Source organism: Urocitellus parryii, chromosome 1, assembly GCF_045843805.1.
Source record: "Urocitellus parryii isolate mUroPar1 chromosome 1, mUroPar1.hap1, whole genome shotgun sequence".
Lineage (NCBI taxonomy): Eukaryota > Metazoa > Chordata > Mammalia > Rodentia > Sciuridae > Urocitellus > Urocitellus parryii.
In genome coordinates this window covers 31,279,309-31,304,453 of record NC_135531.1, presented here as the reverse complement: position 1 = coordinate 31,304,453, position 25,145 = coordinate 31,279,309, and positions in this window count along the sequence as shown.

Genomic DNA, 25,145 nt, shown 5'->3' with positions numbered 1-25,145 from the left:
TTCCTAGAAAAAATTCTTGCATCTTGTTCTTTATGTTTTCTTTCATTTCCAATGTTCTTTTTTAATTCTCAAGATTAATAAAAGATATACCACAACAGGTTTTAAATTAAAATGGGTTTGGTATATGAATTTCCATGAATCATATACATTTTCCCTTTTTTTGACTCACCGTATTTTTTTTCTCAAAGTTTGCAAAGCATCTTAAGATTCTATTTGCTAATTACAAGGAAAGCTATTTCCTTTACTTACACATTCTTTAAATTCTTACATGCCTCCTTTTTATAGGCCATAACAATGCTATATGTGGGGTGGACAGCATTGAGAAAAAAAAAATCCAGACAGCTGCCCTGCATCCCATGGACATCTTCTGGGGACTAGAGTGGGGCTGAAAGTCACCTGACCACTGCAGTGATCATACTGCCAATAAAACAAGAAGTAGAAGAGACTTTATATATCCCTATTACATAAAGGAAAAACTCATTTTACATGCTGTTTCTCTGAAAATTAGCACTTTTTGGAAAAAATTGAATACTACTATAGAAAAAAAAACTAATAGGAACATGATTGATAAACTATCATTTCTTAAGCCCAATATTCAGCTTATTTCTTTCAAATGCTATATGTAAATAGTGTATATAATATATGTCTATATATGTAAAATCAAACATAAGGCATACACTTTCTCTAGTAGGTTATCCTATGCTGTATGTGTTATAGTTATAATTCACCAACTTAAATTTGTTAAGGTTACATAATATATATTTTATAAAGTTCTAAAATATTTATTGTATGTGTGCATATTCATATTTGAATGTTTTCTTTTTGTTGTTTTTATTGTCTTATTTGTTTTCATGTGGTGCTGAGAATCAAACCTAGTGCCTCACATGTGCTAGGCAAGCACTCTACCACTGAGTCACAACCCTAGCCCCTAAATATGTTTTCTTATAAAATATATTTTTAGACTATTAATTGGAGTTTGCAAAATTAGCTACTGTTTTATGTCTTACCTATTCCATTATTTTAAAATATATAATTCTTTTTCCATATGAAATAACATGATGTATACTTTTAGCTAAGATAAATGACAAAATCAGAATTGCCAATTAAATGAGAAATAACATTAAATCATAGATGTAAAATGATTAATTGCTTTGTAAAATAGTTATAGTTTCCTTACATATCAATCTAAGATTTTTTTAATAGAAAATCCTTCTATATCTCAAAACCTAATAAAAATATTACCTTCAGTTGATTAGGTTGTTGATATGGTCTCACATCTATACTAGAACTTTTAAATTATTCCTATGTTAATTTTTTGTGAGTAAGAAGATGCAATTTTCTCAACAACTGTTCCCAAATAATTAACTGTTCAACATAGCTGCTAAATACTCTGCTGCTTCCCCATCTGTTGAGATGCAACCTTTATCATGTGGTTACTGCTTCTGTAATCTACAACTTGTTTCTAATCATCTTTTTTTTTTAAACCAGGAAAGAATTTCAGTTCTGTACTTATTTATTTAAATTACTGAAGAGTAATAATACTCTTTAATAATACTTTAAAATAACCATCTAATTCTATTTAACACATAAATAATGCATTTTAAAATAACTTCTGTAATAATTTTGTATTTACAAAGATAGTACAGTTTCTTCCACTCCTTATGTACCTCCACCACTACCCTCCTTGTTGCCATCTCATACTACATATACATTTTAATATTATTTATAATAAATTTAAATTTGTATCATTAAATCATTCTACTTTTTTTCTTGAAACTCATTGATTATTTCAATAAAGTACAGCAACAATCTTTATTGACACTTTAATTTAATTGACACTGTAATCACTGGGAATTGAAAAATTAAACCTGGCAATAATTGACATTTGGATCTATCTTGCAATTAAATCTAAAAAACTTGTTAGATTTCAAGTTTTTTTTGTACTCATATCCAGGAATACTTCATATTTTTCTTCCTGTGTATTTATATTTCATGGTAAGCTTTTCCCTCTTTTGTTCAAGTACAATATTATGTAATGAAATTAGTGTATTCATTATTCTAATTGACTATAATGTTAGTAACACTAATGAGTTTAATTCAACAATCTTTTTCAAAACAGGTGTTTTTAGTTAGGATTTAATTGTATAAATATTTCTGCAAATAATTTTTGTCTGTAATTCCACCAAAAATAGATACCAGTGTCAAATCTCAAAAAAGTTATCTTTTCCCTCTTTGTATCAAGTAAATTAGCATATTGACTTTAATATAAAAGTAAAAATATTATATTTTTTCAGGAATAGTTACTGGATTATCTGGAATACCTTTTGGCCTTGTTTGGTGTCAATAAATATACCAGTATTGAGTTCCTTCCATGGACTAAAATTATTTAAGCATCTTCATTTTTCTTTTTAAGTACATCAGAATTTTGATGAGTATGTATTTTCCACACATATAATAGTAGATAACTTTACATGTTTCTTGATAGTAAATCCTTTGATTGTGGCCTTATGGCAAACCTTCTAAAGTTTCTCCACACAAGTAAATACTTCAGTGCAGATTTCAATACTACCAAAATGTTTTTAAAATAGTTAAACATTCCATAATTTGTTGAATATTCTCCACAGTATTTCAAGGTTGCAATAGTCCATTTCTGTTGACCTAATTAAGCTAATTAAGCTAGTAGGTAAGGCTTTCTCAGAACCCAGGTCTTCTGGCGCTCAAACCAATATGAAACATCAAGAAAAATAATCTTAAAAGATATCCCTACCTTGTAATGAAAACTGAAGTGATTTTAAAATGTCTTTCCATTAAAACTAAGCTATGAATTCTGAGCCCAGTATTAGAATCACATGGCATTTCAGCAGTGGAATTCCTTTAGGGCATTATTATAAAAACTGTCATTTGATGTCACATCATCCTATTGTAGTCTCTTTTTTCCCCATTTGAAATGGTAAAACAGATTATGTTAAATTATAGAGAAGGGAAGATTTCAAATGACAAGGTAGAGGGCTTTGATGCAGAGATGTTGCAGGTTAGGTGCATTGCAAGATACTCCTTTATGTAAGAGGAAACAGAGGTATATGCCGGGGAACAACATTTTCCTCTCCAACTACTCACTGTAGCAATTCCCAGTAGCTTTGGCAAAGCACCATGACATGGACATATCTGTGCCTCCTCAGAATTTGTGTGGTAGCATTAAACCCCAAAGTTACTATACTTGGAGATAGAGCCTTTAAGAAGGTAATTATGTCATAGCAGAACTGGTATCTTTATAAGAAAAGGAAAAAAAAAAAACATCAGAGATTCCTTTTCTGCAAGTGCTAAAGGAACAGGCCATATGAGGACACAGTGAGCAGGTAACCATTATGAGTTAGGAACAAGACTTGACCAAAAACCAATCCTTAATTACACCTCTACCCTCCAGAATTTGGTAGAAAATAAATTTCTGTTGTCAAAGTGAAACAGTTTGTGTTGTTTTGTTATGGAAGCCTGTGTTAATACAATTGGATTCACTTTATAGTTTGGAAACTATCACACAGGGTACATTCTATTAATGTCCACGTAAACACAGGCATTTACTGGGAAAACACAGCTTTATTGATTTAGAGAACCCTGGACTCACTTGGTTGTGGAAACTCACTAAAGCCTGAAAATACTTTGGGAAATTTATATGAAAGCATGCCTTTTTCATGGATGACTGGCAAGCTGAATTTCCCTAAACTTGTCAATCATAGAAGTTTTAATCGATGCCATTCTCAGCTACACAGAATGTAGTTAAAAAGTCATACATCTACCTATGTGCAATTCCCAGAAGAATGATGTGTATGTATGTGTGTGTGTGTGTGTGTGTGTGTGTGTGTGTGTGTGTGTGTTTAAAGAGAGAAAGGGAAAACTGAAGAAGACACTTTTGTACTCCAGAAATCTCACAATTTCATGATAAAAACTCTGGCCCATATTTTATGGTGAGTGAAAGGGGCTGAGTTTTATCTATGCACAATTAGATGTAACATCCATTTGGGGTATATAAAAGCACTTATAAAAATAGTATAAGAGAAAAGAAATAATGACCTATGATTCTCAGATTATTGTAGACATGATACCTCTATTTCTTTGTTTGATGCGCACTTCACGTGAAGATAGAAAATTAAGCTCTGTATTCTGTGAACAGAATTCATGAGTGCACTGATCTGAAAAATAATTTGTTGAATTGCCTCTAAAGCATTGATGCGAGGAAGAAAGAAATAAAAAGCTGCAAACACTTACATACTTCTTCTTAGGTGCATAAAATCCTAAAAGAGCAACAAAAGGAGGCGATTCAGACTTATTTTTCCATCTGGTGTGCACATTTTCTTTACCATCAAAGAGATCTAATGCTGCCCACTCTAAGTTATTTTCTAGATATCATTACTCATTAGTGGCTTAATAACTGAATTTGTATCTTTAAGTTTGTAGTTAAACTTAAAATATAGAGTCAGGTTGGGTAAAGTGTTGAACCATTTTCCGAAGCAATGCCAACAAATATGTTAATGGAATTCACTACAAAATGAAATTTTGTGTTAAGAGATTTCCCACATGTCCTATCTAAGTTTTACTGATTTACTGAAACACTAAAAAGGCTTTGTCCTATGAAACCTCTAAATTATATTTGAACTTTGGCATTACAAATATGACAGCATAGTCATACAATAGTGCCCCCTAGAGAAGTGTATTGTCTCCAAAGCAGGCCCTGGAGGAAACAATGCCTACCTCCATGCTTCACAGGATTTGCTTCTGAGACATTTATCTAAGATACACTCATATTATCAATTAAATGGGAAATATTACATGTTAATCAAACTCACAAGTGTAAATGTAATATAATAACAGAAGGCATTATCAAAGATATACTTTTGTTTTGAACAGAAATTTCTTTTCATATGAGTACATTCAAATGAAGAAACACATACTCAGAAGATCATCAGCTGTGCACCATTGTACACACCTGCAATCTCAGCAATTCAGGATGCTGAGGAAGAAGGATCAAAAGTTCAAGGCCAGTCTCAGCAATTTAGTGAGACCCTGACTCAAAATTTTAAAAAAGGGCTGGGGAGGGCTGGGGATGTGGCTCAAGTGGTAGCACGCTCGCCTGGCATGTGTGCGGCCCGGGTACAATCCTCAGCACTACATACAAATAAAGATATTGTGTCCACCGAAAACTAAAAAATAAATATTAAAATTCTCTCTCTCTCTCTCTCTCTCTCTCTCTCTCTCTCTCTCTCTCTCTCTCTCTCTCAAAAAAAGGGGCTGGGGCTGGGGATGTAGATCAGTGGTTGAGCACTCCTGAGTTAAAGAGAAAAAGAGAAAAGTAGGCAGAGGTGAAAGAAGATTGACTACTAATGAGCTTAAAATCAATTAAATCAGGGAGAGTTAGGTAAACGTCATTATATTTTGCTAATCTCATTCATCCACATGAACTACAATAATATACCTGTAAGTGTATGAGTTTTAAATGGGGAAGATTAATGGAATGGTGACCAAGTAAAATTCTCTAAGAGATACCTTCCAGGTTCTCTACATATTAACACCTTTCTTTTCCTCTTCCACTTCAAACATTCAGTGGACAAATGATTGATATTGAATTCTCAGGTTGCCCCCTGAGCTTATTCTCCCACCTTCTCAGTTCCTGATAGAAGTCGATTCTGCTTTGTAATCTTCTTTATATCATCCAGACCTGTGTATTGGGGTGGCTGACCATATTTTCACTGTAGGACCTAGTTTACTCTTAGTGTAGCACTTTACCTAATGCCAGAAAGAAGTTAAAACATGGATGTCATTTAACTTTGGCTTATGAATTGCTTGGTGAAATATGTTGAGAGACTGTTTTTAAAGTTTCTTTTCTCCTAAGTAGAAACCATGAGTTGAGAAAGTTTCCTTCTCCCTATGAATATTGTTGAATCTGAATATCGGACATAGGATTGCCATAGCCATTGTCCCACTGAGTCATTTTTTTACTACCTACTGTAAGGATTGGGACATATTAGTGTTAACCAGCAGAGAGGAAAATGTTCACCCTCCATAAGAAAGATCCAGCAGCTTGAATTTTCTCTAGCTACCAGCCCCCTACATCATTAACCTTTCTTGCTTGTTCTATATCATTTTGGTAAGAATTGAATACTCCATCTCTCACCTAGCAGGCCTTTTCATATCATCCCATCATAGTTCAAGTATTATCCTCTTAAAAGGTTTTCCCTTGGGGCTGGGGCTGGGGCTCAGTGGTAGCACACTTGTCTGGCACGTGTGAAGCACTGGGTTTGATTCTCAGCACCATGTATAAATAAATAAAGGTCTATCAAACAACTAAAAAAATTAAAAAAGGTTTTCCCTTTATATTCACATATTAAAACATTCTCTTCCTAGCACTTACTGACATCTTAGATAACATTTATTACTTTTCATTGTAGAATTCTAACAGGAGCTAATTGAGGGCTGTAAATGTTTTTTGTTGTTGTATCAAAACAGTGCCTATCTAGAATGATGGCTAAAGACAAGTTTATTTGTTCGCCCCATGACATTGCTGTTATATGGAACACTTCTGGTTTAATATAACAAATAAATTCAAATATATACAAAAAAAGACAATGATAAGATCTTTCACAGGATATGAGTTATTGCTACACTAGTGCTTTCCATAGAGTAACTGCTCCATGGATATGGAATGTGATTTAACTAGCCATTCATTCTATCCAGGACATATGTTAAGACTCTCAGGTCCTTTTCTCAGTTACGGGAAGGCTTGGATCCATTGGGAAGGGCAAAAGAAGCAGTTAGAAGTTGTCCCGCTTTTGCTTATAAGCATGCATCCTCATCCCTTCGCAATCCCAGGAGATCAATTTCTTGTTAATATCAAGTCTGTCTGATGGTCCAAATCCTTGTGCTCCTACACCATATTTTTCTGAAGCCTACTCACATTCTTCCTAACACTTTAGATCATCTTTCCATTACGTTTGATACCTCAAGGATGTGGGGGATTGACTCTATTGATAGAATTTGGCTTGCATCAGTTGTTTCTAACAACCCCAACCAGATTCTCATTCTGCCTTTGCTATGATTGTGTTCTTTTACTGCTCAGCTACCTCCATCTCTCATGTTCTCTCTTGTTTGTACCTATGCTATACATCAGTGATCACTACAATGACCTAAGAAAATTTCCCTTTCTCTCAAAATCATTCTCTCATTCCTTCTCCCCTCCCCAACCTCCTCAATTTGTTATTATAGTTTTATGTAGTGGTGAGAATGTGATGTCCTCTAATATCTGAGGATGGACTAAGCATAAAGAGAAAATGTCTTTTTTTCCTTTAGCTTTGTCATGTCTTCCAGTCCAATTTATCATGTTACTGCATACCAGAACCTAAGCTTAACAGCAATGAGAAGAGAACCTCAGTTTTCTTTTTCTGTTTTCTCAACTTGTAGGAACAACTTGCGTACTTATAGAAATTTGGGGAGCATTTCAAATCTCATCTAATTTGGGTTAGATACTTGTTCCCTTAACATAATATTGCCCATTGATGTTCCAAACTTTGCTCAAGTTTTTCTTAAAACCTTATCACCTCTTCCTACAATGGTAATAACATGTTATTAAATGAAAGCAGTTTGTTTCCTTACAATAAATAACATTTGTCCTCTCATTTCCTCTAGTCTAATTAATCCAATTTCCCAAGGTACACCAATGAGTCTTATACTATCTCTATTCTCTACATTTTGCTTTCCTGTTTACAAATATCCAGTAAATTTCCATTTCCCAGGGGATAAACTCCCACACAGTTGACATTTAAGATAATGTATCTATGCACACTCAAATGTTTACTAAGATTTTCAACTTTTCTTTCTTCAGTTTCTGTAAAATCACCTCTGTTTCTGTCAAAAAGAACGTTTTGCTACAAACCAAAAGACTCTGTGCTGTCTCTTTGTGTCTTCAGATATCTTTTCTCCTACTAAATCCCATAATCATCCTTATCTATCTGAAGTCCCAGCTGAAATGCCATCTCTCCCTTTCTGAGCAATATAGTCTGACATAATTTTCCTTTTCTCTGAATTTTATTTGTACTAACACTCTTTACCATCCAAGTGACATTTTCTTCTATTACAGCCTTCACCTGAGTTGTTGACTTCTTATTACTGGGAAACTATTTAAAACAATATTTTATAACCTTAGTATTTTTCCACGTTTTTCTTAATTGTGCATTATAGTTATATGTAAAAATGATATTTGCTGTTACATATTTGTACATGCACACAATATATAACAACATAATTTGGCAAATATCACTCCCCATCACTTCCCTCCTTCTCCTTACCTCTCACCCCTTGGTCCCTTTGCTGATTTCCCTTTGATTCTCATGAAATCCATTTCCACCTTTCATTTCTTTTTCCTCCTTTTTCCTTCTACTTTTGAGAGAAAACACACAACACAACCTTCTGAGTTTGACTTATTTCACTTAACAAATGGTCTCTAGTTCCAACCATTTTCCAACGAATTACATAATTTCATTTTCTTTATGGCTGAATAAAAGTGCATTGTATATATACACCATATTTTCTTTATCCATTTATCCATTGATGGACACCTAGACTGGTTTCATAGTTTGGTTGCTGTAAACATGGGTATGAATGTATCACCATAATAAGTTGACTTTAATTCTTAAGGATGAACACTGGGATTTAGTATAGCTGGGTCTTAAGGTGGCTCCATGCCTAGACTTTTGAGGAGCCTCTATACTGATTTCCACAGTGATTGTAATAATTTGCAATCCCACCAAAAGTATAAAAGTGTTACTTTTTCTCCACATATTGTCCAGCATTTTTTATTTTTTATATTCTTGATGACTACCATTATGATTGGAGTGAGATGAAATCTCAGTGTAGTTTTGATTTGCATTTCCCTAATTGCTAATGATATTGAATTTTTTTCATTTGTGTCAATTTATATTTCTTCTTTTGAGAGAGTCTATTTATTATTTGGATTATTTGGGTTTGGGTGGGTTTTTTCCTTTCTTTATAGATTCTATGTATTAATCCTTTGTGCAAGAGTAGCTAGCAAAGATTTTTTCCCATTCTCTATGTTCTCTCTTCATATTCCTAATAATTTCCTTTACTATACAAAACTTTTTAATTTGATATCTTAACACTTTTGTCCACACAAAACACAGTAAGTAGTCAAAATTAATTATTGACAAGTATCTAAGTGAAAAATTTAACCAAGGATCTGTAATTCTAAACAAGATGCAAAATAAGTAACACTGTAGAAAATATGGCGAAAATTTTAAATAGTCTGATTTCTTTAAACCTAGTCTCTCCTACCCATTTGGTTAATTTGATATTCTTGCTGTGTATCAATAGTCAAAATAATCATTATGAAAGAGAAATGATAGAATCATGGAAAAGACAATAAAATATTACATAGTAGGATTTTAATAGATAATACTGGAACTGGCTTTCTGTGTCAAATGTTCCCTTTGCCATTCTTATTGTTGTTCATAATGGAAATAAAGTCAATGACGGTACTATATACGAATGCTACTTTTATTAAAACCCCAAGACAACAATTCAGGTTAATAGAGCAGACATATTTTGGGGTAACTGTCCAACACAAAGCAACCCCTGTTTTGGGGAGGTGTCCTGTCAACAAAGGAGGAAGATCTAGTTGAGCCTTGTTTTCTCTTTGTTCTATGCTGTCTTCACATTCAAGAGTCAGGTTTTAATTTATGATATTTAGACTGTCCCCACTAAAAATTTGGAAATATTTCCAGAAAATTTGTTTCCAAAAGTTGTTGCAGATGAAGATTGCTGAACTTGGACTTGTGCTCATTTTCTCTCATGTATGTGGAAAGGCAAGGAAAGCAGCAGAAAGCAAAGGCAGTGAGAGGGTGATAAAGAGGTGTTCAGAGTGTTGGGGGCAGTGATGTCTAGCTACAGAGATCCACTCTCTTGAAGCATCCTAAGAAGCCCTGTGGGGTTCTGATAAGACATTGGCTTAGCCCCCCTTAAGTAAATTTCTGTTCTTTGCAATCAAATGTGTTTTCACCTAAGGTAGAACTATTTGAAGTGTTTCTGGGATTAACTACATAAAATGGTACAGTTTTGTCACTTGAGTCACAAAATTCCAGCAAAAAAATAATGAATAATGAACTGTAAAAGAGTAAATCTTAAGTTTTATTTTATAAAAATAAGCTTTAGTATGTAGGGCAGCTTATGAAAAATCCAATGGCATATTTGTAATATGTAATAATAATTACAGAAAATTCATTATTGCCTAAACTCACAAGGAGAGGCTATCTTTAATATTATGAAAAAAATAATAAGGGGCTGGGTCTATATCTTAGTGGCAGAGCACTTGCACCACATGTGTGAGGCCCTGTATTCGATTCTCAGCACCACATAAAAATAAATAAATATATTGTGTCCAGCAACAACTAAAAATATTTTTTTAAATAATGAAAATAGGACTAGGATTGTGGCTAAGTAGTAGAGTGCTTGCCTAGCATGTGTGAGGCACCGGGTTCTATTCTCAGCACCACATACAAATAAATGAATAAAATTTAGGTCCATCAACGTCTAAACATATTTTAAAAAATAATGAAAAACAATTGATATGCTCATTCACATCCTTTATGTTATTTAGAGGTCTATGAACTCAAGTATTTTAAAGCAGAAGTTGAATCTACAGTATTACATGAGTTGTATTTATGAAAGTTGTGACTTTCACCTTTTGGAGAGTTAAATTTGCTCATGATTATTTTTTTCCTCACTTATCCCAGTTTAAATATTTTAAAATATCTTACTTTCCTTAAATTCGGTATATTCAACATGATGTTAGAAATAAAGATAGATTTTTTTTAATAATCCAAGAGGATCCATCTTTGTATTGTGTGTACCTGGATGGGTGTGTGAGTGTGTGTGTGTGTGTGTGTGTGTATGTGTGTGTGTCTGTGTTTGAGCACACATTTGTGTGGGTTACTGGTTCTTTGAAGCAGAAATTTATAGTCCTTCAAAACAGAGTAAGAGGAATTAATATGCAAAAAGTTTAAACACACTTGCTCAGGGCTACAAAGTTAATGAATGGTTGAGCAGCAAGCGTATTAACAAGGTCAGTAAAACATATGCAACATGTACTTTCAAAAAAAAGAGAAATTATATCCCATCTATGTATGATATATTAAAGTGCATAAATGCATTCTACTGTCATGTATAACAAATTTAAACAAATTTAAAAATTAATTAAAAAATGCAAGCTCTATCACAATTTGAAAATAATTTTATCCAGCCATTAGCTTCAGATTCTTTAGGAATTAGGTAGCAGCATGAACTCTATAACTTCTATTTCACAACACTAAATCAAAGCAGACTTTGTAGAAATGATAGGTCACATTAAGAAAACAACACATACACACACTCTTAACATACATGTGCATTTACCAAATAATGCAACTTCTTTACAGTGGTAACTATTAAAACATTTCCAGTATTATGGGGAAAAAATAGAATGCTTTTCAGATTCAATAAGTGGTGCAGCTGAAAAAGTAAGACTATGTATGCTACCAAGGGAGAACATAATTACTGTTTTTCCATTTTAATATGCTCAGAGGGATAAGGAAATATAATAAAATTGAAGATAAACTTTACCCCATTGCTTGGTATTTAATCATTCCTTTTTTGTGTTTGTTAGTAAGACTAAATGTGATGATGATTTATTCATGATTGTCTTTCTATCATTCTGGTATATTCAATCAAAATGCTATAAGAAAGTGAATGAAAAACTATTTCCATTACATCATGTTTACTTGCATTTTTTTGAATAATTGTCATAAAGCATCTGATGACATATGTTATTTACATCATTTAATTTTTGAGAGGCTTCAGATAGCTAGTAAATGTACATTGCAGAATTGTTATCTCAAAGCACTGAGTGAGATTTGGGAAAGGAAATCACTTTCCAGATAACAGCTTGTCTAGAAAACTTAGGTCTAAGAGTATTAACTAACTGAAAAGGTTTTCACTGGTAAGTACAGATATCCATCTTATTTATTGCTAGGTCTTTAATATCTATTCTAATATGCCCATATAGTATTATAGAATCATAAATGCTTCGGTTAATAATACACATTTTATATATATGATTCCCTTGATTTTCTTTAATAAAAAGATACATCTATGCTTATATTTTTCAAAGTGTAGTATTATAAATGTACTGTGGTTTAATTTAGCAATTTGCAACTTATATTTCATACTATAAAACTATTGAGGTCATTATGGGACATATATAAAAAAGTGTTCAGGGAAAGAAAACAAATATGTAATAAATCATACTTTGCTAAATAATATGTTTTATTTTGTTAATTTTTATGACTTCTTAATCTTATTTGACTTTATATTCCAAATTTAATTTAATATTTAGACTTTTCTTTAAAGTAAGTTCTGTGTATTAGAATAATGTTACGTATCTCAATTCGAGAGTATATATGGTTTAACTAATACATGCAGAGTTACTGATTTAATGTATCATAGTTCAGTTAGCTCTTCATCTATAAATACTTCTTTCAGTAGATTGCTATTATAGATTGTGATATAATGAGTATTTTCCTATATACATTTTAATTAGATTCAGTTTTCATATTTGATTTATTGTGGTAAAATTTATTGACATTTAAAATGCTGCTCCTGGGTATCAAAAGTAGATATAAACTGATATTTAATTGGCTTATAATATGTTGTCTCATAATATCCTTTTCTTTTTCACCATTATGCTAAAAAAAGGATAAAAAATTTCAATTTTAATTTCTCATGACACTCTGCCTAAGAAAAGAAATGTAAATACAATATTAATTTCAAAAGTATTTCCCAGATCCAAGTATCTAAACATGGCATGTCTTGTCTGCTGAACTCACATTGCTTTCCAGCAGTCCCTTTCTAACTTATCATGCATCTGGACTCTCATTTTGCATGCACTGCTGTGAATTGGCCTTATTACAACCTAATCACACCCCACCCACATCACATAGCAAAGTGATTCAAGAAGACACAACATTAAGCCTACTAAATATGCATAAATCCCTTCAATTAAAACTCCACAGGATTGTTTTCATGTTGAACATACTGTCTAATTGTTAATGTTCCTTAACTGTGTTAATATGATTATTTGTGCAAATTAAGTTCTTCTTTATAAGTTTTTCTCTGTAATTTTTATTGTATCATAACCAAGATGAATTAAATATCTTTTATACTAAAAGGATAGTTAACTTTTAACCATGTCTTCACCCTTATTTCAACATTTATCATGTTTTCCAATGTCATTACTTAGTCAAGTGTGTATACTGTATTTCACCTATATTCTAGATATTATGTTCATTGCAGAACACACTGGTGTACATAAGTGTTCGAATTACTACCAATATCATTTATTGTAACAGAAAGAAAAAAATCAAAGAATATCAACAACAAAACCATCACATTGAGGGTACCTTAAAAATATTACTATTGATAAGGAAATGATCAAAAAGTGAGTTTTTCTCAGTTGTGATTTTATTCATTTACTTTGGGATCAAATCTGAAATCAAATGCACATGTCCTTTTAAAAACAAAAAATCTGAAAGTTTGTTTGATTTTTATATATTCTGGTTCCACATGCTTGATGTTATGACATCATTTCTTATCATTTAAGATTAGTAATTGTTTCATTTTGAGAACTCTTTTTTGTATTTTTTAATTTGTTCTAGTTAATTGTACATGAAAGTAGAATGCATTTTGATATATCACACATAAATTAAGTATAACTTCTCATTCTTCTGGTTGTACATGATGTAGAATTACATATAATCCTATATGCACATAGGGTAATAATATCCGACTTATTCCACTGTACTTCCCAACCTCATATCTCCTCCCCTCCCTTCATTCTGTCTGCACACCCTCTCCCCTCCCTTCATTCACTTCTGTCTAATTCACAGTCCTCTATTCTTCTCTAGACTCCCCTCTTATTGTGCATTAGCAGGCACATATCAGAGACAACATTTGGTCTTTGGTTCTTTGGGACTGATTTATTTCACTTAGCATGATATTCTCCAGCTCCATCCATTTATCCACTCCTTGTTTTGTACCTAGAGGGGTATCTTTTGATCATGATTATGGCAGGTACTAAAATCATCTCCAAAAGAAGCTACTTCAGGGAAATGTAGACATCTCTGGAAAAAAAATCTAGTCTTTGTTCAGTTTTTAAGTGGCTCCAAAACAATTGAAACAATAAAATCAAATCTACCCTCCAAAAATGACTTGAAGGCTGTCCTAACATAGGTTGAGTCTTATCATTGGGGTTAGCATTGGCAATATAAATTAGCTCTCACATACAGGATCAGTGACTGAACAGAGCAAAATCCAATCTCCCAAAACCACATAAATGAAAATAAAATACTCTCTTCTAATATCTCTGCAGTTGTGATAGTAGGTATTTGATAACACAAGAGAAGTTAAAGAAGTTTGTCTTAAGAAACAATGACTGCTTTGAGACTGGAGGGATATGGGAGATGGATGAATGGGCTAAAAAGAAAAATATCCTGAGGAAAAGGATACAATTGTATAGACAAAGAGAATGAGGTCAAAGGAAGAATGACAATTTTCAGGCCACTGTGGTTAGAGTACAGTGACAGTACACTCCAATATGTTGTGGGTTTTTCTGTGTGGTGGATGTTAGATTTGATGATAAAATACATCAAAAACTGTGCTGGGTTAATTTTAAGACTGTAGCAAAGTCATAATAAAAGAGATATTTAGGTTGAAGCAAGACAATAGAAATATATGTGATAAATAAAGAACAAGTTACTCTAAATTCAGAATAGTGTTTTGTATTTTCAGAGAGTAACAAAAATGCTGAACAATCTGGCAAGATTTCTCTTTATGATATTAAAATTAGTAGTTATCCTGAAAATTTCTTTGATAATGGAGAGGAAAATTTTTAAAAAATCTAGAAATGTTAGCCAAACATGTGACTGAGTTTAAGATGTTCAGGGAAGTCCTTAAAAAGCAATTTGAAGAAACAGCATCTGCAGGGTCAACTGCCAATCACCAGGTCTCTCATTTGTGTTAGATATTTTTGGTCCAAAGCAGGAAGAGACACAACTTTGGCAGAAGGAATCAGGAGCCAAATCAATACTCAAACTCAAAGAGTGATGCTCAGATAGGAAATTATGGATAATATAGGGTTATTTTCTGTTTAATCAAAGAGAAAAATGAATTCAGTACATGTGTCCACTAAGTCCTGCATGGCAATGGGAATGATGGACATGAGCACAAATATGAGAATTCCTAAATTAAGGCCAGTTCTTTGAGATTTGGAGAAAATAGGGAAATGATAATTCAAGTGATTATAACCAAGAATAGACAAATAGTCTTTAATTTTAGCATTTATATTGGAACAAAATTTTACAAACTCATGGGAAGAAATACTTAGACAATTTAAGTGTGTATGTTCCTGCTAAATAGCCTGAAAATATGTAGATTAAAAAATAGTGGGGCTGGGGATGTGGCTCAAGCGGTAGCGTGCTCGCCTGGTATGTGTGCGGCCCGGGTTCGATCCTCAGCACCACATACCAACAAAGATGTTGTGTCCGCCGAGAACTAAAAAATAAAATATTAAAAATTCTCTCTCTCTCACTCTCTCTCCTCTCTCACTCTCTCTTTAAAAAAAAATAGTGAACTCATAGGGAGGAATTTATTCCACCCCCAGTGATAACAAAAGTTTTTACAATCCATCTTTCAGCAATATTACAATTAAGCAGAAAAAGTGTTGAACAGAATTAAATCTGTCCCAGTGTAAATGCACAATCAACAAACCTGATCTTGTGTATTTCTGTGCAAATAATTGCAGACTATATATTCCCTTGCATGTGTGGACTATATTCTTAAAAATTAAGGTTATGTAAGAACATATAGTATTTTCAACAAAGTTCAAAGAATTAATGTATAGAACACAGTCACTCAATATAATATGTTTAATTTAAAAATGAGTATCACATCATAAAATGTAAACCAATGCCATGTTGATAGTTTACTGTTGTACTAAAGTATTTGTAAAATTTAAAACAAAATTTCTTCTAAGCAGAGTTGTTTTGGATCATTGAGCCTATGATAGAGAAAAGAGTTGTGCTTCTATGATTATAAAATCTTTTCCTTGGCAATGTTTTTTTTTGTGTGTTTTGTTTCCTTGTTAGTCAAACTGGAATACAGTCTATATTGTTGTGTTCTCTTGCACTCAGGTATGATTGTAAGATTTCTGACCACCAGAAACATGACACAGGTGAGCCACCTTAGACCATGAGTCAGTCATGGTTATAGCCCAGATACAATCTTGAAGGTTGTGAGAGGAAAAAATATTAAATTATGTATGGGGGAAACCAATTAGGTTCTTAACTGATTTCTCAACCCAGACCCTTAAAGTTAGGAGGTACTGGAATCATATATTTAAAGCTCTGAAAAAAAATGGATGCCAACCAAGAATTTTATATACAGCAAATTCAAGTTTCAGACTTAAGATGAGATTAAAACCTGCCATGATAAACAAAAAATTAAAAGAACTTACAACTAGAAAGCTGACACTACAGAAAATTCTGAATAAAATATCCCATGAGGATGAAGTTTAAAAAAAGTAAAAATCAGAAAAGAGAGAGTCTACATTAAAGGAATATTTAACCAAAGATAAATTAAGTAAAATTAAAAACCAGAAATAAATCAACATGACAGGGAATAAAAATCATATCTTAATAATAACCTTAAATGTTAAACTCATCAATCAAAAGACATTGGCAGATTGGATTAAAAACAAATCTCAACAATATGCTATCTTCCAGGCTGAAGATGAAAGGATGGAAAAAAAAAACATATCACTCACATGGATTGCATAAAAAAGCAGGGGTTCATCCTCAACTTAGATAAAGGTGACTTCAGGCCAAAGTTAACCAGAAGAGACAATAAAAAACATTTCATACTTCTTAAGGGTAGTATATATCAGCAGAACACAACAATTTTAAATACTTATCCCCCAAACAATGGAGCGTCTATGTATATCTAACAAATCCTTCTCAATTTCAAGAGAAAAATAGACCACAACACAATAATACTGTGTGACTTTAACACACTTCTCTCACTGCTGGACAGATCTTTCCAAACAAACGGTAAATAAGGAAATTATAGAACTAAATAATACAATTAGTAATTTAGACTCAACAGACATATATAGAATATTTTATCCATCAACAAGCAAATATACTTTCTTCTCAGCAGCACATGGCTCATTCTCTAAAATAGGCCATATGTTATGCCACAAAGCAACTCTTAGTAAATACAAAAACAAAAAACAAAAAAACGGAGATAATACTCTGTATTCTATCAGACAACGATGGAATGAAATTAGAAATCAATGATAAAATTAAAAATAAATAAAATCAAAAAACAAGATATGGTAACAAATGGAGACTAAATAATACACTATTGAATGATGACTGGATAATAGAAGAAATCAAAGGTGAAATTTAAAAAATTCTCAGAGGTAAAGAACATTGATAGTACTGCTTTCATAGTGTTCCAGAAATTTTAATGTTCTAAGAGGAAAGGTTATTGCATTGAGTAAATAATTAAAATCAGAGCTGCAATCAATGAAACTGAAACAAAAGAAACACTTTAAAAATTGACAAAACAAAAAATTTATTATTTGAAAAAAATAAATAACATAGATAAACCCTCGGCCATGCTAATGAAGAGAAAAATAGAGAAAACTCAAATTATTAAAATAGAAGATGAAGAAGGAAACATCACAATGGACATGTCTGAAATACAGAAGATAGTCAGAAACTATTTTGAAAATTTAGACTCCAACAAAATAGAAAATATTGAAGAAATTGACAAATTTCTAGAGGCATATGACCTACCCAAACTTAATGAGGAGTTCATACATGATTTAAACAGATCAATTTCAAGTAATGAAATAGAAAATGCCATCAAAAGCCTACCAACTAAGAAAAGCCCAGAACCAGATGGATTCTCATCTGAGTTCTATAAGACTTTTAAAGAAAAATTAACATCAATATTTCTCAAAGTATTCCATGAAATAGAAAAGGAGCAAACCCTTCCAAACTCATTCTGAGGCTGATATCACCTTGATACCAAAAACAGACAAAGACACATCAAGGAAAGAAAATTTCAGACCAATATCCCTAATGAACATAGATGAAAAAAATTTCAATAAAATTCTGGCAAATCACATGCAAAAACATATTTAAAAGATCATGCACCATGATCAAGTGGGGTTCATCCCAGGGATGCAGGGTCAGTGCAACATACAGAAATCAATAAATATAATTCATCATACTAATAGACATAAAACAATAATCATATGATCATTTCAATAGATGCAGAAAAATAATTTGATAAAGTACAGCACACTTTTATGTTCAAAATACTAGAAAAACTAGAGATAGTAGAAATATACCTCAACATTTTTAAAGCTGTATATGCTAAAGCCAAGGCCAGCATCATTCTAAATGGAGAAAAATTAAAAGCATTCTCCCTAAAAACTGGAACAAGTCAGGATGTCCCCTTTCACCACTTCTATTCAACATCATTCTTGAAACTCTAGCTAGAGTAATCATATGAAAGAAAGAAATTAAAGGGATATAAACAGGTAAAGAAGAACTCAAACTAACACTATTTGCTGATGACATGATTCTATATCTAGAAGAGCCAAAAATTCCACCAGAAAAGTTCTAGAACTAATAAATGAATTCAGAAAAGTAGCAGGATATAAAATCAACACCCATGAATAAAATGCATTCCTATACATCATTGATAAAGCCACTGAAAGAGAAAGTAGGAAAACAACCTCATTAAAAATAGCCCTAAAAAAAAGAATAAAAAAATTTGGGAATCAATCTAACAAAGGAGGTGAAAGACCTCTACAATGAAAACTACATAATACTAAATAAAGAAATTGAAGAAAACCTCAGAATAAAGATTTCCCATGCTTCTGGATAGGCAGAATTAAAATTGTCAAAATAGACTTATTACCAAAGTCATTATACAGATTTAATGCAATTCCTATTAAAATCTCAATGACATTCTTCATAGAATAGAAAAATCCATCATAAAATTTATTTGGAAGAATAGCTAAAGCAATCCTTAGCAAGAAGAGAGAAGCAGGAGGCATCACAATACCATACCTTAAACTATACTATAGAGCTATAGTAACAAAAAATGGCATGGTATTGGTGCCAAAATAGACTTGTAGATCAATAGTACAGAACAGAGGACAAAGAGACAAACCAACATGAATATGGCTATGTCATACTAGACATAGGTGCCAAAAACATTCACTGGAGAAAAGATAGCCTTGTCAATAAATTGTGCTGGCAAAACTGAAAATCCATATGTAGCAAAATAAAATAAACCTCTATCTATCACCCTGCACAAAAGTCAACTCAAAGTGGATCAAAGACCTAGGCACTAGAACAGAAATCCTGCACCTAATAGCAGAAAATCTAGGCCTAAATCTTCACCATGTCAGCCTAAGATCTGACTGTCTTAACAAGACTCTCTTAACAAGAATCAAAATTCAAAAGCTTCTTCTCAGCAAAAAAGCAATAATGTGAGGAGAGAGCATACAGATTGGGAGAAAATCTTTACCACACGCACCTCCAATAAAGCATTAATCTCTATGATTAAGTAACTCAAAAACTTGACACCAAAAAAATAAATAAATAACCCAACCAATAAATGGGCTAAGGAACTGAACAGTTACTTCACCGAAGAAGAAATGCAACTGATTAACAAATATATAAAAAAGTGCTTAATATCTCTAGCAATTAGAGAAATGAAAATCAAAACTACTCTAAGCTTTCATCTCACTTCTGTCTGAATGGCAATCATCAAGAATACAGGCCACAATAAATGTTGACAAGAATGTGGGGGAAAAGGTACACCCATATATTGGTGATGGGACTGCAAATTGGTGCAACCACTATGGAAAGTAGTATGGAGATTCCTCAGAAAACTTGGAATGAAAACATCATTTGAGCCCGCTATCCCACTCCTCGGTTTATACTCATAGGGCTTAAAAAATCAGCATACTACAGCAATGCAGCCATATCAATATTTATAGCAGCTCAATTGACAATAATATTGTCAATTCACAATAGCTAAACTAGGGAACCAACCTAGGTGTCCTTCAACAGATGAATGGATAAAGAAAATATGATATATATATATGTATATATATATATATATATATATATATATATATTCAATGGAATATTGCTCAGATTTAAAGAAAAGAGAAATTATGGCATTTGCCAGTAAATAAATGGAGTTGGAGAATATCATGCTAAGCAAAATAAGTCAATCTCAAAAAACTAAAGGCTGAATGTTTTCTCTAATAGGTGGATGCTAATTCACAATAAGGTGGAGGACACTAGAGAAGAATAGCATTACCTTAGATTAGGTACAGGGAAGTGAAGAGGAGGGGAGGAGAGGGGATGTGGGGATAGGAAACAGACACTATTACTTTATGTATATATGTGACTGCATGAACAATATGATTCTCCCACATGTATACTCAGAAAAATGAGAAAGCATATCCCATCTATGTATGATATATCAAAATGCATAAATGCATCCTACTGTCATATATAACTAATTAAAACAGATTTTTAAAAATTATTTTAAAAATGTAAACCCATGCCATGTTGATGGTTCACTATTGTACTGAAGTATTTGTGAAATTTAAAACAAAATTTGTTCTAAGCAGAATTGTTTCAGATCATTGAGCCAATGACAGAGACTAAGAGTTGTGCTTCCATGGTTATAAGTCTTTTCCTTGGAAATGTTTTTTGTTGTTGTTTCGTTGTTAGATAGTCAACCTCGAGTAATCTATATTGTTGTGTTCCCTTACACTCAGGTATGATTGTGTGTAAGATTTCTGGCCACCTGTGACCACATGACACAGATGAGCCACCTTAGACCATGAGTCAGTCATTGATCATAGCCTGTGGAAGTTAATGCAACATATGAGCAACACAGGTTCCTGAAAGTTCTGAAACAAAATGACAACTTTACTACATTGCCTAAACCTGCCTTATTACAGGAAAGTACAATAAACACCTATGATTATAATTTGTGTTACTTTATTTCTCAATGTCACTACCATGTTTATTTGTATTAAGTACTGAACTCAGATTAATTTGAGGAGCTAGGAGATACTTCAAGCTTTAAGCTTTGACTTTGAGAATTTAATACAAGGTTTAATTCACACTTAGTTTTTCTCTAAAATTTAGAGTGAAGGAAAATAAAATGTATTTAGATTTATTTAATATAAAGGTTGATATTTAAAATGATTTTTTTAATTCACCAACACTTGGAATTGTGCTGCTTAGACTCAAAAAGGAAAACTGAAAACAAAATCCATCAAAGAGAGAAGCTAATATAGTTAATGGCTGACAACTGAGTTATGTAATAATTTTCAGAATAAGGTTTCTACTGAGGAAAATATGTTGGTTTTTGGAAAAAGAAAAGATTCATAATGTTATTTACCTCAGCGTTTTGGATGTAAGAATTTGTGCTTCATCTACACAGAATAATATTGTCATTTTTGTAGCTTTGGATACCATTGAATTTTAGGAATTTGCAAAGGAGAAAAACAACCAGAAACAAATGAATCAGCTACCTGCACCCACCCTTCCAACACAGGATAAGATAATTTTTAGTCTTCTTCAAAAATAGTTCAATTTGCTTGTTCTAGAAGGCAACTTCAGTAAGAGGTTTAATATTTGTGGTCAGAAAATGTGTAACTATTTAAATTTTGTTATTTAAAATTATCTGCTCATTGCCTCATACAAAGATATGTTCATAATAAACTTACAGTATTGTTTTTCTCAACACTATATATTTGAAAGTTAGAGGCACAATTATTTTCATTTATTATTTGCTTAATATCCCATAGGTCATTTTGCATTATGCATGAGAATCTCATGTCAATAAGACTGTCAGTGCCAGAAGTAAGGGTTTTCATCTCAAATGTTTTTTTCATAACTTTAGTCATCAAAATTCCTTATCTTAGACTTTAACCTAGCAATTCTTTGTAAAATTGGGGAAATCTAAAAGGAAAGGAAATGTTACAGATAAAAATTTGTTTTTTAAAGATTGACTAGCTTCACTTATCATAATCTGCAGATTATGCTAAGTGAAGCTAGTCAATCTTTAAAAAACAAATACCAAATGACTCCTTTGATATAAGGGGTGTAAACAAGGACAGGGTAGGGACGAAGAGCTTGAGAAGAATATTTACAGTAAACAGGGATGAGAGGTGGGAGGGAAAGGGAGTGAGAAGGGAAATTGCATGGAAATGGAAGGCGATCCTCAGGGTTATACAAAATGTCATATAAGAGGTAAGGAGGGGTAAGTCAAGAGAATACAAATGGAAGACATGATTTACAGTAGAAGGGGTAGAGAGAGAAAAGGGGAGGGGAGGGGAGGGGAGGGGAGGGGGGATAGTAGAGAATAGGACAGACAGCAGAATACATCAGACACTAGAAAGGCAATATGTCAATCAATGGAAGGGTAACTGATGTGATACAGCAATTTGTATACGGGGTAAAAGCGGGAGTTCATAATCCACTTGAATCAAACCGTGTAATATGATGTATTAAGAACTATGTAATGTTATGAACGACCAATTAAAAAAAAATGTATAACAAAGAAGATTAGCAGATTAAGGAAATATAATAGATACTAGATAAAAAAGCAAGGCAGATAATTAAATTGTTGAACAGAACAGCAAGAAATTAATGTGAATCCACAGGGATTGAAATAGTCCTAGGGACTGTTTGCCACTTATGTATTAAGTATATAACCTGACAATAATTTTACAAGGCAGGTATAGCACACACAAAACATAGCCTTAACAGAGGATCATATTCTTTTTTTTTTAATGCACCTTAGCCTTAGCCATTGCACTGTATTTTGTATCAAAGATCATTTGAAAATACTTTTAGAAAAATTTAGCTCAGACACAAAGCAACATGATCCAATGAGTAGAAATGTTTTCATTTCAGGTGTCAGCACTCATCTTATTACTGACCAATTTAATATGCATGCATATTGAAATTATACTACATAAGTTTCAGTATTAATATCACTTTTAAAAAATAACAGGAAACATCTGTATATAATCCTCTAATTTTTGTTCAGTGTTGAGAGAATAATATTATTTAAGAAACAAAACTCTTATTTGAAAATTAAGCAATAACAATAATAGTTTTAATTCTATTGATATTTAAATATTTCTGCAAGTTCACTAACAACTTTAAAGATAAGGAACTCTGCTTAGAATGTAAAATTCTTAGAATTAATAATTATTTAATTCTCTACCTAATGGAGTATGGGATTTAGCATGTACATGGTCTTTGAGGAAAAATATTGATTTTCTTAAGGAATTGTTAACATATTCAACTCTTTATGGAAAATTTTATGAAATAGTAAAGGAGAAATTAGGAGTTGATTGAGTTTTGAAAAAAACAGTTGAGATGAATGTATTGAAGACAGGTAATAACGTTGTGCTCTTTAAAAGACATTCTTGAGGGCATTCACCACAAAATCATATTTGTAATATGTTCAAGGCTTAAGGTGACTCAGAGTTGCTGAATAGAAAGCTACTACCTAAGGCTCACATTTCTGAAAATTCACTTTATTAGTATGCAAGACATTTCTTGAGAACAAATTAAATTTTACTTCATGAATCTTGTATGCACATATGTTTATGTTCACATTCATGTGCTTACCTATATCACTCAACAATGCCAGAAACAGAAAATGCTCAGGGAGTGACAATGACTATTGTTATTACTTTGAACATAGTACTTACAGCATTTTAATGAAATTTTGGTAAGTATATTTAAATGGTAAGTAGAATTATTTCTAATAAAATGTTTTGACACAAAAGTGTGATATTGAGTACCTAGGCCTGAAAATCAGAATATCCATTTGTACTAATGCAAACTTGTTTGATTATTAGAATTGTATACCTTTGTAATTTTCTTTTAATTTTGTTAAAAATATAAACACAGGTTCCTCAGTATCAAAATCAGCCTTTGTTTCCATTTCTCCCTCTTCATTAGCTTTAATCAACAAAAGACCTTTTATCAACCAGTCTGGACCATTTCATATGATAACCTGGGCAAATCTCTAATCTTCTATTGTCATCTTTCTTTTCTATATTTCCCTCACATTAAAATCATATTAGTGTAAAAAATAGCAAGTGGTTTTATCGTCTCCTCTGTGGCAGATGCTGTTCTAAAAATTTAACTTACATTTATTATTTAAATCCTTAAAACACCCTTTCAAGTACAGATTAAAGGCTCATTTTTATACATGGTGGTATTAAGACATAGTAAAGTTTATGTTTTCTTGTTCAACGTCACGAAAAAAATATTGAAGCCAACATTTATATAAAGAAACTCTGGGTCTTCAAAATGATGTTTCTTAGCAAATATGCAATAGCCTACCTGTCAAATATCATACAAACCCTTCAAATGAGTGAATATTATAAAACATGTAAAAACTTATAAATAAATATTTGGAACCTCTTACTCAAACTCTTATAGAAGCTCCTATTAAAATTTCTACTAGATTCATTTAAATAATTTATAGTCTAATTTGTAATGATCTCTATAATAATGCTTGAAGATATCTCTTCTAGGACATCTGGCCTTATTTGATGCACATCAGCAAACAGTTAAAATCCTCTGACTTTGGAGACACTCTGTCCCACCATTTGCTTGTCATACAGCCTTTGGCTAGTTTATTTACTTTACTTTTCTCATCTGTAAATTGGAATCATTAATTTAACACTTGTCTTGCAGGGTTGTGGTGGAGATTGTACTGATCTTTTGAAAATGCCTGAGAAAATGCCCAGCACATGTTTTCAATGAATTGTACATTAGTATTATATAATAATAATACTGAAGTATTGATATGCAACATAATAAAGAAGAAGATAAATGATGGCTACCTGCAAACATCCATGAATACTAAATAAGAGGGCCTATTAGTGTCTTATCAAACTCATTATTTAATTCCAT